This window comes from Toxorhynchites rutilus, chromosome 3 (assembly GCF_029784135.1).
Source record: "Toxorhynchites rutilus septentrionalis strain SRP chromosome 3, ASM2978413v1, whole genome shotgun sequence".
NCBI classification, from domain to species: domain Eukaryota; kingdom Metazoa; phylum Arthropoda; class Insecta; order Diptera; family Culicidae; genus Toxorhynchites; species Toxorhynchites rutilus.
In genome coordinates, this window is record NC_073746.1 from 234,249,637 (window position 1) to 234,270,968 (window position 21,332).

Genomic DNA, 21,332 nt, shown 5'->3' on the forward strand with positions numbered 1-21,332 from the left:
AGATGCCACCTGCCCGGTTAGCGAAAAATGTTAGTGGCAATATAGATGCCGCCTGTCCGGCTAGCGTAAAATTTTAGTGACAATATAGTTGCCGTCTGCCCGTCTAGCGGAAAACACTTGATGGTAAAAATGTTGTGTTTGTATTTGAAATTCTGATGTCAGTTTCAACAAAAACAACTAACAAAATTCATGATCATACTCAACAGATCCTAAACAGTTCATATGTATTGAAAACTTCAACAAAATGACTGTTTTCAATAACTTTACGGGAAACGTGCTCTTGCTGCTCTAAATTGGGAGTTGTTAACATGAAGGTTTTTGATTTTTTCGCGCTCAATTTTCAATCCACTTGTATATCACTTCGGATATTATTCCAGAATTAAACGAAATTTTTGATTCGACTTATATAGAAGAAACTTCGATGGCCCTGGAAATGGTCGATTGTTGGTGTGGTTTTGTAGAAGCAACTGGATCGAACCTACATTCGTTCAATCGTTCTACATTTTTGAAAACAATACACGAGCTGGATATATGTCACATTCATTTCTTGCAACTGAATATAAAATTCCTTACCTGGAATAGAAGGTTACTCTTTCATCATTTTTCCATTGGTTCCAGAGAATTAGAGGAATTGAGACTCTTCATGCCATTGTTTTCTACTGAGGCGCTTATGTTCAGATTTCTTTCTTTGTTTCTGGTTCTGAATTTTGAAGTTGACCCACCTCTGGCCTTGAAAAAGGCCAAATAGAAAATAAAGAATAGCATAGTCTTGAAGATGGTCATTAAAAATGTAAAATCTGCTCTTAGCTTTAAGAAAAGCTATTGGCTAGCCACTAGCCTTGATGAGATTTGTTTGTAGTTGACAAATGTATCGCTCCGAGTGTCAATGAAAATGAATAACAACACATGAGAAAGGGCAAATAAAAATTGTTTCCTAGTTGGGTGCCGAATTGGATGCGAATAATCCGCACAGCAGCAGATCAACAACTGGCGAAAAATTTTCCTTTTTCATGGTCTTCTGCTCCGTCACATTATAAAAATATGAAACTTTAAAGTACATTCGCCTCTAGCCTTGAGAAGGACCGAGAAAATCAAGATTTACTCTCTCGTAGACTTCCAAAAAAATGGAATTTGATTTTTTTGTTAACTCACTCTTAAGCCTTTATAATACTGTTGACTTCTCGCTAGCTGGAACGAGACTAGAATATAATTAACAGCTGCAAATGTTTCCGTTTTCTTAGCATCGGTACGAGCATTGCTCCGAGCATATATTGTTCTGAGCAGTTTTCCGTGTTTCAAATGAAATACGGCGTTCGAGACGAAAAATGTTCACGCTGCTCTCGCAGTTTTGTGTTTGTAGACAAACATGATTTATTGGTATCTTATGTTTGAAAATGTGACATGTTTGTTTCGCATGATGTTCAAACATCATGAACAGTTTCTCTTGTATTTTCACCCAAGCAACGGCAATGTGTAGAGTAAAAGAAGCGAATTAGATACTACACCACTACCACTCAATACACGGTATGTTGGTGTTTTGACATGGAAAAGGGAAGGGAAGTATCTATTACGACAATGGGTGCTTCGTCAAAAATTTTGGGCAAATAAAATACACCTCTTTATCTGTTCTGAACAAAATAAGCGTCATTGATATTGATATCATAGTTCTTCACAATTGATATCATTATTTAGTCCACGCATAAATTTATAAATTGAATTTGTGTAACATCCGCTATTATCAGCTATTTGTACTAAAAGTACAAATACTGATTAAAACTGATTAGAGACACTCTAAGGGGGGGCTGTCATACAAATGAAACACAAATTTCTGCATAACTCGTGAACTAATTGAGCAAATTGGACCAACTTTAGCGAAGGTTTTAGGGGACAAGAAATGCTTCTATGGTGATTCGACATTCATCCCTCCTCTCTAAGCAGGGCTGCCATACAAATGAAACACAAATTTCTGCATAACTCGAGAACTAATCAAGCAAGCGGAACAAAACTTGGCATGTGGAGGTTTCAGGGTGCAAGAAATATTTCTATGGTGGTTCGACACTACTCCCCCTCCTAAAGGAGGGAACTGCATAACTCGGGAACTAATCAAACAAATGGAACCAACTTTGACATGTGGAAATTCCAGAGGGCAAGAAATATTTCTATGATAGTTCGACACTCTTTACATTCCCTAAGGGGGCATGGGCTTCATAACTCGAGAACTGATAAAGTAAATGGAACCAAATTTGACATGTGGAGGTTTTAGGGAGCAATAAATATGTTTTATGGTTATTCGTCATTTCGACATTCCTCCCTCTTCTTTAAGGGGGGAATGCCATACAAATGGAACACAAATTTCTGCATAACTCGAGAACTGAACCAGCAAATGGAGCCAAACCTCCCATACAAACAAAACACAAATTTCTGCATAAACTCGAGAATTAATTGAGCATGGAATGTGAGGATTTAAGAGTACAAGAAATGTTTCTACGATGGTTTGACACCCCTTCCTCCTCTGGAAGAAGAAGGAGGGTATAAAAATATTACACACATGAAAATATTTCACATATTTCAACCAACCTTAACTGAACATGACAATTGAAAATTTTCGGGGTGATTTGAAAATGGTGCAATCTAGTAAGATTTGATTTCGCGTCTTGTCACCTTGTATTATTCTTGTTTAACTATAAATTACATGTACGTTGGTTTTTTGTTTATATATTGGATACTCGCAAAATTCGGGTCTTCCCGAGGTGTGTCAACTTGATAGCCTTCTGTGTTTGTTCTTAATTATATATAGTACATGTTCTTGTAGTACATATGAAACCAGGGACGCCTAGTGCCTCTGAATGTATAGTACTATAAGAATTTTTCTATTATTTTCTTTTAATTCTTTGAATCGTTAACTATTTAATTATTTATTTTAGTTTTTTTATTAGGTAATTTCACCCTGTAAGTATTTAATCCCTTTCCACCGCTGTCGTCGGAGTTTGGAAAAGAGTACGCGCGTTGAATAAAGGAACATATCGGTTTGGCTTAAAGGATTTCTTCGGTTATGTTCTCAGGTTTACCAAAGATAACTCTTCGCGATTGGAGTTCTATATGCGCGATGATAAACGATTTATATTTCTGGTTTTATTGATTTTACAGGAGTTCTCTTGATTACCTTCTCAAGTTCCCCACAGTTAACTTCCCACTTTCCCCGGCTTTTGCCGGCCCGATTAGTTTTACAGGTTTTCCTTCTCAGGATACCTAAAGATAATCACTGCCACGTATTGTGACACATAATTTTTCGGGAATTTCGCTTCGTCAGTGGTCGATTTTTTGCGTTCACATAATCACATCTCTTACCTCAGTGAATCCTGATTCTTACCTCTTTACATTTACAACTATCCCCTCCAATGATATTCGCTAGGGAACCACAATATAGAAGCAACGGGTGGCGAATATCATACTAACATTCCTTCCCCTCCCCTGGTGACTGTAAGGACGTGGCAGGCGTTGTTATTGACTATATAAAGTTCGAATCACCGGAACTTGCACAATGAGAATGGTTTGCCACTCTCAAGCGTTATTTAGTGTGTTCTTTGTGAAATTTCGCAGATTCAGGTCAATCACTGCGAAATGCACAGTCTACCTAAAAATAAAAAATACGGGCCTAATATTTTACGATAAGGAATAAAATTACCAATTTTCATGAAAATCTGACATGGTTTGGCATGGAATTCTATTTTGTGCTTGACCCATTCTCACCTCACCTCACCTCAGTGTAAATAAATTAAAGGGTGTGCCACATCAAATTGCATCACGGAAAAAACGCTGTAGAAATTTCATTTTTAGGAATTATATCTTCAGCTTTCGCTTATAATCAGATAAGAGTGTATAGATCACGTTGGTCATGTCACTGTCAATTTTTCGTAAATTTGGAAAAATGTCGTCGAACGGAAAAGAGCGTCGTGAATTAATCCTGTGCACTCATTTCGAGAATCCGGAGTTGTCACATCGGGACATCGGTAAGATGCTGGGAATCGTCCAATCCACGGTCAGCAGAGTACTAAAACGATACTTCGAGAACCTAACCATCGACCGGAAGATGAAGAACGGCAAAAATGGATGCTCCGTCAGTGAAAAAGATCACAAGCGCGTAGTTAAGCAGTTTAGACGTGATCCGAGAAGTTCGGTCCGGGATGTCGCCAATATGCTGAGTTTGTCAAGTTCATTCGTCCAGCGGACCAAGCAGCGGGAGGGCCTGCGTACATACAAGGTTCAGAAGGCTCCTAACTGCGACGAAAGGCAAAACATGGTGGGGAAGACGCGAGCCCGGAAGCTGTACACCGAAATGCTGACGAAGCCGCATTGCCTGGTAATGGACGACGAAACCTACGTCAAAGCGGACTTTCGTCAGCTGCCGGGCCTGTTGTTCTTCTCCTTCAGCGTTCCGGAGGAGATTCGCAAGCAGAAACTATCCAAGTTTGCCAAAAAGTACATGGTGTGGCAAGCGATCTGCTCTTGCGGAAAGCGGAGCGGCCCCTTCGTGATGTAAACGGGCAGGTTTACCTTAAGGAGTGCCTACTGAAGCGCTTACTACCACTATCGAAGCAGTACGAGGGCCCGACCATCTTCTGGCCGGATCTCGCTTCGTGCCACTATTCAAAGGACGTGTTGGAGTGGTACGAAGCCAACGGGGTCACCTTCGTGCCAAAGGAAATGAACCCGCCCAACGCGCCGGAGCTTCGCCCAATAGAGAAATATTGGGCGATTATGAAACAGGCCCTCCGGAAGAACCCAAAAGTTGTCAAATCGGAGGCGGACTTCAAGAGAAAATGGATTTCTGTTCAAAAAAAAAACTACAACCTGACGTTGTACAGAACCTTATGGACGGGGTAAAGAGGAAGGTGCGAGCATACGGGCTTGGGCTCGAAGTATGAATAAAAAGAAAATGCCAAAAGTTGTTTAATCGTTTTTATTTCACTGTCAAAAATTTTCAAAAGGATCTGTCTACTGGGCGAATTTCTACAGCGTTTTCTCCGTGATGCAATTTGATGTGACACACCCTTTATTATTTCGAAAATATTGAAATTCAAATGGAAAAAAATGATGTCCAAAATCACCAATAACTCATCTGGCAAGACTTTAAAGAATAATTCTGTCCAATTTTTACAATTTTAGTAGTCCTCTATAATGCTAGGCGTTAGATTTTTTCTGAGGTGTTATTTGATGGCTATTTGCACATCAAACTTTGATGAATTATTAAATAATAATTATTTGTACTACAGTTAAGTATTATGCATTGGAAGTTGTGAAGATATGTCTCCTATTAAACGGCTCACAACTTTCAAAAATATTTGCAATATATTTGTCAAGATATTACTAATAGTAACTTTCTCCAATTTGACCCAATTTCACCCCCATAACCTATTTTCACCCCCATCGACGGAAATTGAAGAACGAGAACGACAATTGTATCTCAAATTAGTTTTATACTACAATGAGTTTTGGTAGAAGTGCTAGGAAATTTATAGAAAAAAGAAATTATAAAGGGCCAATAAGAAGATCAATCAATGAATAGCTTTGCATAGTGGTGTAAATATAAAATTCAAATTCCCTCACGCACTACTTACGCTTCTTTGCCGCGGATTCTCCGCCACTTAGTAACTTCAAGCGTTTCTGTTAAGCTAATTTTGCCAGATTCCAATTCCAAATTCCAATGAGGTATTTTCCTATTATAATTATTTTCTATATAGCAATAGTCCTTGAAATACACACTATCTGTACTTGATGTCGCTTATTGCTCTTTTAAATTAGGTTTTCTAACAGTTATGAACAATGATCACAATGAAAACAATTTAAATTATTATCACAAAACATCACGTTCTACAAAGAAAAGCAAAAGCATAATGCTTCTACGACGTCGGACAGTTCTTAACATAATGGTCGAAAACCCTTGTAGGCCTCAGAAGTCTACTAATATGAATAAATAAATAAACAATATACCCAAATATTGTAAATAAATCAGAAAAATAAATAAACACAACTTATGTACATATTTACTCAAAAAATGAATAGATAAATAAGTAATCAGTTGTTACAATGTTCTAAATATATGTTGCTTCAAAACTATCGATCTCGTTTGTGACTGTCTGTATTGTCGCTTATATAATACGTTTCCCTACTTGAAGAAAGGACATCACCTCATTGACCCCTAGTCGTTTGGGATTAATCAGTTTCTCGTCGTATTACTAAGAAATTTATCGAAAATGTAAATGTAATAGTATTTGGCTTTCTAAAACCTGTGTAACTGAGCTTGTAAAAATAAATGAATTTGAATGAAAAAAAAAACATAAAAAACTCAAAATGATATGATCTACATAATGTGAACAGATTTTTTTTTTTCCAAAATATATATTTTTATCAAGGCTCATATGGCGTTAGCCTGACGGGGCCGGAGTTCAATATTTTGACAATTTTTCTTATTATCAATGTTAGTAATATTTAACCGATTACTCGCGGTCGGCTCGAGGTTAGTATTACAAGTGTTCTCGTAATTGGGATGTTGCTGTCTCCAATGCTCTGTACGTGTGCCCGACACGGGATACTTCCTATTGGGATGCAGCTGACCATTAATCAGCAACGCCCCCTAGTATGTACCCCATATCTAGCGTGGTGCGTCTTCTCGACTCGAGGAATCCAGGATAGAATGGTCACTAGCCGGCGCAATCATCAGCTCGTGTAGAGTTGTCATGAGCGGTACAACCTTTGGCTCTTGTTGAATCATCAGTGGACTGCACAACCTTTGGCCCGTGTATCTGTAAAGAGTGTGTGTGTATGTATTGCCGCGACTAAGTAATAGTTTATAGATCGGATAGGAGAGATATGAAACAGGGACACAACGAAGGAAACATCATTAAACGTTGACATCGGCGTTTCTGAGGAACAGGTATAGATGAAGCAGTAGATCAGGATCACGGCTACCTAAGATATCCCGGACGGGGATATCCGATTGTCTGCCTTGTGCTCTCAGTGCTCTAGAGAGCTGAGAGCGAGCAGCATGGAACCGGATACACGACCAGACAACATGCTCGATGTCGTGGTAGCCATCGCCACAATCACAAAGATTGTTTGCTGCGAGCCTAATGCGATAGAGATGCGCGTTTAGGTTGTAGTGATTGGACATGAGCCGAGATATCACGCGAATGAAATCACGACCTACATTCAATCCCTTAAACCAAGCACTCGTCGAAACCTTAGGGATAATCGTGTGTAACCAACGACCGAACTCATCTTCACTCCACATGCGCTGCCAACTAACGAGTGTGTCCTGACGAGGAATGTGAAAAAATTCATTATAGGCAATTTGCCTTTCAAAAAGTGTACCTTCTGAAGCGCCCACCTTAGCTAGCGAGTCCGCTTTCTCATTCCCCGGAATCGATGCAATGAGAGGGAACCCATGCTAAGGTAATCTTGAATAATTTTTCGACCAAAACACTCAATAGTTGTCTTATTCTTGTTAGGAAATAAGTTGAGCGTTTATCAACTTTCATTGAGCGGATTGCCTCTATTGAGCTGAGACTGTCTGAAAAAATAAAATAATGGTCGATGGGCAGTGTTTCAATGATCCCTAGAGCATAGTATATCGCACCCATTTCTGCGACATACACGGAACAAGGATCTTTGAGTTTGAAAGAGGCACTGGAATTTTCATTGAAGATGCCGAAGCCAGTGGACCCGTTTATGTACGAACCGTCAGTAAAGAACATTTTATCAGATCCAACTTTCCCATATTTTTCCGAAAATATCGACGGAATAACATTGGAGCGTAGGTGATCTGGTATTCCATGGATTTTTTGTCGCATGGACAGATCAAAAATGACAGAGGAATTGCAAAAGTATGGGAAGCAAACTTGGTTGGAGATGCCTGGTGAAGGGTGCACGTCGTGGGTAAGGTACTCATGGTATAAAGACATAAAACTTGACTGAGGAGTCAGTTGTAGTAGATTTTCGAAGTTATCAATCACCAATGGATTCATGATCTTGCAACGGATGAGAAATCTGTAGGATAATTCTGTGAACCGAAGAGTAAGCGGGGGTACTCCTGCCAAAACTTCGATACTTATCGTATGTGTCGAATGCAAACACCCCATGGCTATACGCAAGCAACGATATTGTATCCTCTCCAGCTTGAGAATATGAATCCTGGCAGCTGATCGGAAGCAAAAACTGCCATATTCTAACACTGACAGTATCGTTGTTTTGTACAACTGAATGAGGTCTCCTGGATGGGCACCCCACCATGTTCCGGTAATTGTTTGGAGAAAATTGATTCTTTTCTGGCATTTCTGTTTCAAATACGCAATGTGTCTCCCCCAGGTACATTGTACGTACATGTGAGCAGATGTCTAACTTTTCTGAAACCCAGAAATGGGCCGTACGGATTTGGCTCCCAATAAAATGATGATGAGGCGAGGCAATATCGATAACTTCCGCCAACAAGTGTAGCTTTTCCAACTTGGCGAGTATTTCCCCCTTAACGCCGTGTCATTCAAGCGTTGTTTAAACGATTTCCTTAGTATCTTCTCGTGTCACATATAGCCCGAGTGCGAAACATGATTGGAGTAAACATTCCCACGGTGCCTGATGTTTGGATGCTAACACTAGTTTGTAGGCCCATTCTCCCACGGATTTTGCCATCTGGGGAAATTTCATGCTAGATCGAACCGCTTCAATCGCGCCACTGTTTGATTTTGCACGAAGTTTGACGTTATCCGATGTTCTGTCGGAACCAGAAGTTCGTATTTTCAGGACACCATAAATGTTGTGCTGTTATCAGCTTGCGGCAATCATAATCCACGTGGCACTTCACGCTAAATCTCCCCAATTGGTGGGAGCTGGCCGTAAAAAATATTTCTCAGCGATATCCGAGCGAAAAATCATAATTCATATTATTCGCGCGACAGGATATAGGTTGAAAAGGATTTACCAATCGGATTCGGAGCCAATAAGAAAGCAATTTCTCTCCAGATTGCTTCACACTGCTCAGAAAATAACTTCTGCTTTGACAAGACTTTTTCTTACCAGTTTTATAAAGGATGGTAAAAAAATAAAAACAAGTTACTTGTTGTGTGGTATTCGAGACGTATATTATCAATTGAGAGAGAATCTCCCGAAAAAGTTGTAGACGGCGACAGTCATCTTCACGGCAAACGATAGAATGTCTCATCGGGGAACATATTTTCTTCCCACTGACAGATTTTATTTTGGGTGAGTAAGGTGGGCATCACGTAAATCGAATTAAGCATACATTTTACAATGGGAATCTTCAATTTTGGTCTGCTTCCGATGGAAAATGAATGCCAAAAGCTATCACTAATTTTAGGTATTGAAAACTCTGTCGCTGATGAAACTGACAAATACTTTTGCTATTTAACAGGCGCTCAATCTTCAATTTTCCGTAAAACGTATGATTCTGATTCAAACCAAAAACATTTCCTTCATCTATTAATGTTTCTATACAGGGTGTTAGGTGACTGATCCGGAATCTTCCAGGAGTTGATAGAGGACCATATTTGATGTAAAAAAAAACATTCATATGATCACATATGGCTGAATACCAACTATGACAGAGTAATTGAACTATTATTGTTTTGGAGTCTGTTTGCCAAAATACGCTATTTCGAACGATTCCGCTTATTCCATTTGAAAGATGAGAAAATTTTACTGTTTTCTATGAACCAAATTAAAGCTACTCTACATTTTGTTCTTCGACATACAACAAACACATTGAATGATAGTCAGATAGTATTCGTCCCCATTGGAACCTAGCATTTGTAGGCAACGTGGTCATAATAAATCTGAACATTGACATGCACTGCTCGCTGTCTAGAGTAACACTAAAACGCTGAAATCATGGAAAACTTTTACTTTTACTTTTATACTTACTGCACTGGCACAATTAATCGTCACTTGCTTCTTTAGAACGGCAAAACAGGGAGTGCAAATTGGATAAATCGAAACGTGGGATTCAGAGCAGCAGAAAATCGAGCACCAATCCCGTTTTTCATAGTACAGTACTGTATTCTTATTGCTATGGAGGGCAGATGTATTGAAAACACTGAAAATAACTGGGATGACACAAATTGCTTGTGTCAATCGATTAATCAGGACGCGGATTTCTCGTTTAGATAATGCTTGACATTTTTCTATTATGCGATAACACAAAATGTTTAAATTATACATTCATTGGAACAAATTGTTTGGGAGTTCAGAAATCGATTGATGCAAAAATCACCGTACATTCATCAGGAAATGATTGATCAATAATCGCTTGAAATTGGACAATTTTCGCGATGCAACCAATTCTCCGTTTTTTCAATGTACATCCTCAATATGTACCCGAGAGACGGAATCCTACGTCAAAAATGGGCTCTTTGTCGTTTTTGATCTGGTTTATTGACATTTTGATACAGAAGTCTACTCGAACAGAAAATTGAACCGAAAAGATGTGCTTCGGAGAGACAATTAAAAATCTGTATCTGCAATGATCTGGATACCCAATAATTGTAACAAAACAGTAATGAAGCTTTAAATTTCCAACGCATCTGTTTATTTAATACGGGATATGGTTTACAAATTCATACGTTCAGAACGCATTCATATAAAACAGTCAAATTTTTCATTCCACCACAACCATAAGAGTTTGTAAAGACTCCAGAGTGATTTTACCGGCAACTCTGATGCAAATTTATTGGAGATCAACAGTAAAATTTTTCATTCCACCATAACCATAAGAGTTTGTAAAGACTTCAGAGTGATTTTACCGGCAACCCTGATGCAGATTTATTGGAGATTTTTGGCATTTTGACGTGGAACTACGTCTCCGTGGAACATATGGGGGTAAAATGAAAACCCTAATACAGAACATGCAGGAAAAAATGAAAGATTTCGAATGCTTATAACTCCAACATTTATTAATAGATCGAAAAGATGTTTGCGACAATTGATAGGAAATATTTCTACGCATCTATCACAATTAATAAAATGTTATTTTTCCTGAGATAAGCAATTGAATAACTTAAAATGACAAGTGCTATCTGAACGCCCTAGCTGTCCCGTTTTGATCGGTCCGATTCGCGGTTTACCCAAGATAGCCATCAAAACCAATGTGCTTACATTACATGGAGTTTGTTCAAATTCTTCAGCAAACAGCAAAGCAAATACACAGCATATATGTTGAATTCAATTGAATTCGAAACTTGTTTCATTAAATCAAAAATTTAATCAATACAAACAAATGATTACTAAGCCAACGGTAATCCCACGTCAACCTTGCGGTTATAAAATATTATTAGATATAATCCACTTATTTGTTTAACCTTCTACTTTTTTTTATCGTTACCTTTGATGAATGGTATTAACCGTTTTTGTAGGCACTCTTTCTGGTAAATTTTCTTGGTAATGTTGTCTGTGGAGATCAAGAATTGACTTTTACTGTCGAGATAGTTTTTGGGAAATTTCGTTAATTTTTTAGTCCTGTCCTGGAAGTTGTTTCAAATCTTTCAGAACGTAATGTTTATCGTCACATGAGAAAGAAAAACATTCGTCATAATCGGAATACAGTTTTTGAGAGCACGAGATTCCGCTATCGAATTTTGTTCATCATTGAATCTGTCCAGGTCTTTCGTTCAGAAAGCCGAGGACCGGGAGGGACTGCAAACGTACAGAGTGCAGAAGGCTCCAAATCGTGACGAACGGCGAAATACGGTGGGAAAGTCATGGGCCCGGAAACTGTACACCCAAATGCTGACAAAGCCTCATTGTCTCATCATGGATGATGAGACTTACGTCAAGGCGGACTTCCGGCAGCTTCCGGGACTATTGTTCTTCACCGTCCAGCACAAGTTTGATGTTCCGGAGAAAGTAAGGAAGCAGAAGCCGTTCGTGACTACCGGGACTGTAAACGGAGTGTCAAGGATTGTCTACAGAAGCGTCTGCTTCCTCTGTCGAAGCAACACGAGGGCCCCTTCGAACTTCTGGCCGGATATAGCTTCGTGCCACTATTTGAAGAATGTCCTGGAGTGGTACGAAGCCAACGGGATCACCTTCGTACCCCAGGACATGAACCCTCTCAACGCACCGGAATTGAGGCCCATTGAAAAATATTGGGCTATTAGGGATCAGGCACCACGGAAGCATCCCAAGGAGGCCAAATCTGAGGAAGACATGATGAAAAGGTGGGTTTCCGTACAGGTGAAGCTGCAGCCAGATATTGGAAGTAAACATAAGGTGCGAGCATACGGTTATGGTATTGAAGTTGAATGAAATAAACATGCCAAAAGTTTACTAATGGGTTATATTTTATTGTCTGAAAGTTAGGACACCTTTTAGACCTGACATCTGAACAACGCCTCTAAATTGAGTAGATTTTTGTTACAAATTTTTTTTTTCTAAAAAATGAAAGTCCTTTTTAACGTTCTACATAATTGTCCATTAGAGCGATAAATTCGAGCGTCCATGGCTGGTTTCGGTACCACTTTTCCTCTGAAGCAGCGGTACTCAACCTTTTTTCCAGAGGGGCCATAAACAGGAGTTACGCATGGTGTCGCTGGCCGCAAACATATAAACAAAGAAGAGTTGCATTCAATACACGACCGCATTGTTAACGTAGGACTACAACATTATGACTGCAGAGAAACAAACATTATAGAAGTTTAAGAATGGAACTAATTAGAACAAGTAACGAGTAACGTACCGGAACCAACATTTTATCTGTTATCAACAAGCTATAAGGTACGATACTTCTCTCTCCCCTTCCCAACGACCAGCGACGGAGGAGCACTAGGGTGGCAATGGATGGATGGGAAAAATTTCATCATCGTATTTTAAAAATCGACCATGTACATTTATTTTGTTTATTGGCCCAAAAAAAATTATCTGTGTAAAGTTTCAGCTCGATCAGACATGATTTTGGGGTGCCTCAAAGCGCTCAAAGTTTTGATTTTTTGATCCACGAAAATCTTCCAAGGGGGGGGTAAAGGAAATTTGGAAAATCGATTTTTTATTTCGATGCCAAATGACTTTAAAATGCATGAAATGTCGAGATCTGGTGTCATCTCGAAAAAAAAAATTTGGCCGAAAATCGACATTTTGGGGACTTAGTCTGAGAGGTAATGAAGGTATGGAAAAAAAATATCGAATTTTAAGAACCGACCATGTGTATTTTGTTTATTGGTTCAATAAAAATTATAGGAGGTTGTGTCCAAGATACGACCGCATTGTTGACGTAGAACTACGCTGTTATTTTATATAAGTCGTTTATTTATACCTTCGGATATTATTCTTTAATGCTGTGATATTTTAGAAACAATTGCTTAGTAGAATAATCTCTGAAATGGTTTTTTCATTGTAGAATAATCTCTGAAATGGTTTTTTCATTGTAGAATCAGTTGACGATAATTGATTGATGATTCATTCTTGCCCTCGCAAAACAATACACTAGCTGATCGTATGTCGCAATTTATTTCATGTCAATGCATTGCAAATTTACCTCGAACGCTATTCCGGCTACAGTCGGTTATATACATGTTGCACCAGCACCATTCTTCCACATCTCATAACTACATCAATATATCTTTGGCACCGCATGAAAACTACAACAATGACAACACTTGCTAGTATCAAGTATCATGCTACATGTTATTTAGTATTGCCTCAAAGGAATCGCACCTCTAGGCATCGTTCGTACAACGTAAACCAAGCGCCAAACAAGCTTGATTTTGGTTGCTGCCTGGGTAACGGCGTTTACATTTTCGACCGACGTGCCGAAATCGCCTACTTCGCTGTTGTTCCATGCGGTGTCACATTCGCGAAGACTCGGTTCATTAGATGACGCTTGCCTCGAAATTGTATTGCCCCTGGCAATTGCAGGGCTCGAGCCTGCCTTCCTCTTCTTCTTGCTCATCACACACTACGCAAAGCGTCCAATTTATGACGCGGAAAGAAAAACACACGATACGAATAACGCGAAAAACGAACAGAAAAACCAAACGACGATATCCAAGTTGGATTACCACTGGTGGGGTCCAATCTTAGATCGAAGCGCAGCGAAAGCAAAGTGAACTGGATTGCTCAACAGTCCGATGCCGAATGAAAGTTTGCCTCAGCGAGATCCACTGTTTATACTCTAGGCAAGTATTCCCTTTCATTCTTCTACTTTTCCTTTATTCACGGAGGCTTTAAATCCTACGATTTCCCCTCCGTTTGTCGTCGATAAGTTGCTCGTTATTGACAGCTCTGTTCGGGAAAGCACACAAATGGACAGAACAAATGTATGGGAAAATTGAAACAATTAAAGTTTTCATGAATTTTAACCATTAACAAAACAGGGGATTCTAATGTATAGCATATTTAAAAAATCTTACGGAATTTCCGATTCGTTTAGTATGTAAATCGCCAAAATCCGTTCGCGGCAAAAATAGTTATTAACGTTAACTTTATTTCATAAAAACGTGACCTGTTTTCTGATTTGGCACCCTTAATGAAAGACGTAGTTCTACGTCAAAATGACCTGTGCAAAATTTCAGCTCAATCGGACATGATTTAGAGGTGCCTCAAAACACTCAAAATTTTGATTTTTTGACCACTCAGTCCCAAAAAGTCGATTTTCGGAAAAAAAAATTTTCGTGATAACACCAGATCTCAACGTTTCATGCATTTTTAAGTCAATTGGCAACGAAAAAAAAGTCGATTTTCCAAATTTCCCCTTGGAAGATTTTTGAGGATAAAAAAATTAAAATTTTGAGCGCATTAATGCACCCCTAAATCATGTACGATTGAGCTGAAACTTTGCACAGATCATTTTTTTGGACCAATAAACAAAATGTACATGGTCGGTTTTTGAAATTTGACATGACCATTTTCGCTGCCACCATAAGGAGCACATTGAGCTTACTAACCGAATATAAGAATAAAAAAATATCTTCATTAAATTCAGTTTTTTTCTTCATTGGATCAGTCCTTTCTGCTTCGATGGTATTTAATGGTTTCTTTCGGAATTCGTGCGTCTTTGTGTGAGTCCTCCCGAGATCGGAAGCCGACCCTGAGAGAAGAACAGATGAGCTGGCTGGGCAAAGTAGCGAGCAAAAGGTTACTTTCAAACATTACGACTTCGAAGCTGTTGATAATCCGAGTTATTTCTTCTTTAAGTTCCTTCAAATATTGTGGCTTATTAACATAGCAACGGTACCCCCAGAGGAAGTAATCGTCGACTAGAAATGTTGAAATTCTTACCATAAGAGGACAGTTTCATTAAGGCTTCGGTTGCTCGAGTAATACGATTTTACTAAAAAATACACGTTCTTGTAAATTGTACATCTTGACACTAAAAACCATCCGATCAGACTGAACGAGTAGCCGAATATTATCGTCCCGAAGTGGGGAATGCAGTGTTATCATCGACGGAGCGAGAATGCGGCCCGCGGGACGGTGACATGAACACGGTGACTTGTAAATGAATGACTTTATTTTACCTGTGGCGAGTTTGTGTATGTTCTTTTGCTCTTGCTAAATTTAAATTGATCAATAAAAATATAAATTCGTCTCTCTTCCACTTCTAAATCGGTCTTCACTCGCCGACGAGATTAACTTTTATAGGAAAGTATTCAGTGCGGGAATACAAAACATGGATCAAAGGTATCTAACATGAGCACACAGGAAATTAAATACTTGATGTATTCCATCACCTGTACTCAACAAAATCTACACTCACAGGTTCGAACATGTAGCTGCGCCTCCGATTCCTCAGCTTCAACATTGATAGCGACGATTATGATATGAATTTTCAATGCGTAACAAAGAGAATTTGAGAATAACGTGCTTAGGGATGATGTACTGTCTATGGGAAAATCTGTAGAATCAAATCAAAGGTGGAGTCGTATATATGGGATAACCCGCGATTGCTTTGGTAACAAATCTCATCATCATTATAATATAATTATTAGACTTGAACCATTCCCGCAGTACTTACGCATCTCATTGGAAAGTGTGATATACACGAAAAAGCATTTTTTCTGCAGTACTATTAATATTCCACGCCTTCCAAGCTACATCAAATTGTATCATCAACATTAAAAACGGTGTGGCGAAACAAATTCTCAATTATGCTTGATTTCCCAACAACACGGCCATTTCCGGAGAGTGGAAAATAACAATTTTTAATTGTTTTCCGAAATCAGACATAATGGTGTAATCGTTCATGTCATACTACGTTATACACTATTCGATACTGATGCCAGGAGATTCGTGTTCCGATAAATTATGGCCACAATGTAACCATTCCTTTGAATTTATTAGCTCCGAGGGAACCATCCCATAATTTTATCACTTCTACACTCCTTCATTTGAAGTTCAGACACAGATGCTAGCAATATCGAGAAAGTTTTATGAGGTTCTTTTCAAGCAACAAATCTGCTTATATTGTGCGTGGATGCTGCAAATAGATTGGAATCATACGGGTTCAAAACATTACTGTTCGAGTAATCTGCATTGAAAATTCGGTGAAGAATCTTCAAAAATATGCAAAAGAGATCCTCTAAGAAGCTTAAAAGTGTTTTTTTTCTTCGAAAAGACACATCGGAGACGAGCCTTTTTCCAATAATCGCTATTCTGAGGTTAATTGAAAAATGGAACGATTCGACAGCATCTAACGCTAACGTCCTTTCCGGTATGTATACTGGCCGTCCTATATATACTGATTATCACATCCGACAAAGTTTTCTCCGCCCTGATCGTTTAATTCTATTAAACAGTAATTAAAAGTGGTCCTTCAGCAAACACCCACCAACGTTCTCTTCCTATCTCGTTAATATAAACGAACTCTGATTGGGAATGGAACAGTTTGGCAAGAGATTACGTGTGCGCCCGGAAATTCAATTTTCACCTCTCATTCGGGACGAGAAAGTTCGCTGATTTGGGACATGGACAGAATAGTCATTGATGATGTGCCGAACGACGATCGGAAGAATACACTACTAACGAAAGGGAATATTGCTTTGAGGGCCGCCTGGAGTGTTTCTCAATACGAGGGGTCCAAAACATTTCCACACCGGTTTATTTGCTCCCGCAAACTAATTAGTTATTATCAACAAACATCCGTTAACCGGAAAGCTATAGTTGGAATTTGTTTGTTTATTATATTTTCATATGAATTCATTTCCGCACGGATTCCAAGGTGTCCGACCGCCAAATACGCAAATAAAAGAGCAACGGGGCGTAATGGGGAATGCTTGGCATACCGCATCATTCTATTGTGATATGTAAAGTTCGCTCATGAAAATTGAAATAGTATACCAGGAATCTGTATGCGGTACCTGGGTAGAAGGGTGAAGCAAAATTACTTCCCTCGCACTGTCCAAATAGCAATTAGTTTTATTTGATAAGCTCTGCTCAGCCGTTATTACATGGTGCGGTGTTCGGAAACGGATGCTAGGGTTGAAACATCTTTTTTTTTTCAAATTAATCAAAATTTATTCATAATTAGGGTACCGTAAAGTTTTTTTCAAATCATTTATTTGTAAGGGTCAATCGCATAAGCAGTGCGGAGCCGCTAATTCAAGGTTTGTTTATACAAAATTTCAACTTAATGCTATGTTTAGTAAAATTCGACCGCATACTCGCGGTTTACTCGAGGTCAAATGGGCACCATATAAGCCGTACTTTTCTAGATAAAGGGTGGTCCACATCACCCCGTATGTGCAAATCACCCCAACTTACCCTATGCGAAGAAAGGGAATTCAACACGAATATAAAATCTGATAACAAGAATCCTGCGTCTCCATTATTTTGAACAATTCTAATCTAGTATGATCTTCAACCAAAACTTCAAACGATTTTTTCTTTGAACTAGTTTATCTCAAGTTCTACTGAACCGATTTATTCCAAATTTCTCTTTCTATCGAATTAAAAATGATATTTTTTAAATTTTACTATTTAAAAAAAAGGGAAATTGTTATCAAAATCGTGCAAAAAAGCAATTTTTGTTTTCAAACCACCGCCATCTTGTAAAAAAAATAATTGTCTGTTCGATTTTTTTTCGATTTCAGACAGAGATGCCAACCTTCCTGATTTTTCAGGATTTCCCAGACTTTTTGGCAAGCTCCCTGACATCCTGAAGAACACTCAATTTATCCTGATTGTTCTGAAATGATCCTGATTTTCCCAGATTTTTTACTCTTGACATTATTCGTAATAAATATACTGGTTTTCATGTAAAAATTTTCTGTCATGATAGTTCTCCGGTTCGCACTTGTAGATATATATTACATTAAGTTAAATTCTCTAGACGCAAAGCTGTACTTAACTTTTTTTTATCTCTACCCTAAGTTGTTTGGTGGCTTTCCAAAACAGTGCTAGAAAATTTCATGAAACCAGATTGTCTGACGAATTTATGGAATTACAACGTATATAATGTAATGTAATGTATATGTAGATGTATTCCCAGAGTTATTAATGTCGGAATACGTTTCAAAGTGTAAAATTACTCAAGAGAAAACTTTTTAAAATCCACAGTTAATATAAAAAGATTTTATATATAATTTGTTCGTCTGATTCAAAGTAGAATCAACTTTAATGATGGGACTATTTAGTATGGTGTAACCGTACTATATATCCTAAAAATTAGAAAAAAAATCAATAAGTCTTCCACTGCTGGTATGCTTTTCTCATTTATTGAGTAAAGTTTTATTCCAAAACATGGACGGTCAATTCAGTGAAAATTTGAATATTGATTTTTCTGCAATTGATAGTGGTGATGCTGTAGGTTTTTCGGAAAAAAATATGAACGATCAAAAGGTCAGGCGAAACATTAGCATTTCCGCTTATGCGAGGATTTAAACCATACTTATTAGTTCTTTAACATATCCGGTCTTCGCCCGAAGAAAGATATACGCTGTTGATTTGGAATGGATTCTGTATTATGAGCTACTGCCAAGCAACCTTTTTCTCACATGTATGGCTCGCAGCAGTTTTCGACGAAGAGGCAAACATGTTCTGGGAGGATAGAATGTTTAAGCTGTGTGAAAGATGGCAAAAGATTGTGAAACATAAATATGGATGTAACATTAAACTATAATGCTTTGATTGAGAATTATGTTATGCTGATTTTTTAAAATTATAGTTGGCAACCCTGGTTTCAGATAATTAGAAGGGCTGAACTCATGTACACTTTTTACTTTTTTTGTACCCTCTCCAGCTTGTCACCAGCTTGTAACTTTTCTAATTTTGAATGATTTTTTCGTTTAGTTGTTATTGTATTGTTGAAAGATAAATAAACCAATAAAGAAATAATGTATGGTAAAAATATTCTGTTTTTTATTTGTTCTGAGCACGAAAAAACGGCCAAAACTCGAACCTCTACACTTGGATAAATAGAGTTGAAATGAGTCTTAAATTTTCAGTTTTCTTAAAACTAAGAATCCTTTTGTACAGATAACAGATATTTTTTGTGGTTTAGAAAACATTTCGTTCAAAACAACTCTTTTTAATAAGGTTCTATTGTCAACTGCCAATGATAATATTTTTGGTTTCGGGGGTCTTCGTAGCCACTTGGTTGCGCGATCGCTTAGTAAGCGATCGATCATGAGTTCGAAACTCAGGGCCCTCAGTTTGTTCATCTTTGTATTGTTACAGAATAACTACGTTCACGCAACAACCATTAGCGATGGAGATCGATCCACGGTCGAAGATCGATTCATCCATACAACTGGTCAGCTCTGCAAGAAACATCGGGGTGTTGTGCTATAAATAACACAACAATGATCATATCAACTGTCTCCGTTGTCCGGTCTGCTAAACAATGGAAGAACAGAAAGAATACCCTTACGCCTAAATGTCTACTACTGTGTAATTTACCATAATGCAATGGAACAGAACAAAATACTCTTACCTAGAGGCGAATGAACTGAAAAGTTTAAACCCTCTTAAAGCCAAAAATAAGAAGAAGAAGAAATACTCTTACGCCTAAATGGCTATTACTACTGCGTAATTTACAATTTATAGAGCCATGAACATGTACATGTACACGATTAAAACCCGTCTCTGTTACATCTAAAATGCTAATGTGCCTGCATAAATAAACAAATGGGTTAAAAAAATATTTTTTGTTTTAATTTTTATCAGTTCTGGTTTATTTTCACACTCATAGCGATGTGACCGGTGAAATCAATATAAATGGCCTCATTGCGTATTAGAGTTAGTATTAGTGCAACATTCGTATTCCATGGACTTCTGCGATCGTGTGTTTCTGGCATTTGTCACGTTTTTCAAAAAAACGCGGTGTTTGCCATAGTCGCACGGAGTTTTCGCCATGTTTCTCTTCCTTTAAGTTTGTGTATGAAAGCAGAAATGCCAAAAAAAAAGAGTTTTGGGTGAGAAAAAAAAGAAAATTGTTTAAGTCTACACCCGACCTAGCGTTAGCAGAAAAAATATCATTCTTGACAGAAATGATGCTTTTTCTTGTGTTAAAATGTTAAATGCATGAATAGAAGCATCTTTCTTAAGAGTGTTAAAATGTTAGTATGTATGTTAGTATGTAGTATGTAACAGACCTCTCATTCTCAGACCCAGACTGGATGTCAGCAGGGAATTGTACCCTAATAAATCCCAAACGACCATCTTCCCAACTTTTTTTTTCTTCGATACGCGCTTATTTGAAAATTGTCTCTTATTTTGCTCTCTTATATTGCTATGACATATATATTCTGCACAAACTCGCATCTCGCTTGAGTAAGGGGGACCCTACTCTGGAAGGTCGGAAAATAACAGATCAGATCAGATCAGGACAGTTCAGGTTGAAATTGGCATGTAAAATGGATTGTCTAAATTGTTACGTAGCCGGTTCTCGATATCTCAATTTTTTTTATTTTTTAATGATGTTTTTAATAGTGACTTCTACTAAAAAACAGTAAACTTTCGAATGACCGCCTTTCTCGAAATTTTTCGAGTTTCCAAAAACCGCTACGTAAAAATTTAGATAATTCATTTTTATAATTTTATATGCCAATTTCAGCCATATCTGACCACTAGATTCTGAGAAAAACGTACCATAAGTTTTAGATAGAACATACACACGTCCAACTGCCTACAGTATAATAATTACTATTTCGGCATCAAAAAAATAAAATTACAGCGCCGAATATACCTTAACCAAAATGTCCCAACATCAACTTTAATTATAACATTCGAAAAGCAATCTGTTATTTTTCGACCTTCCAGAGTAGGGTCCTCCCTTAATGAAACTTTTAAGCTCATTTATGGTAATGTAAGAGAGTGTCAAAAAATGTGCTAAA

At 38.0% G+C, this 21,332-nt stretch overlaps 1 protein-coding gene across 2 annotated transcripts in view; it reads right to left on the minus strand.

Annotated features, from left to right (window-relative positions):
• LOC129776777 (gonadotropin-releasing hormone receptor) overlaps nucleotides 1-21,332 on the minus strand; it is a 154,229-nt gene that overhangs the window by 101,547 nt on the left and 31,350 nt on the right. The window lies entirely within an intron of this gene.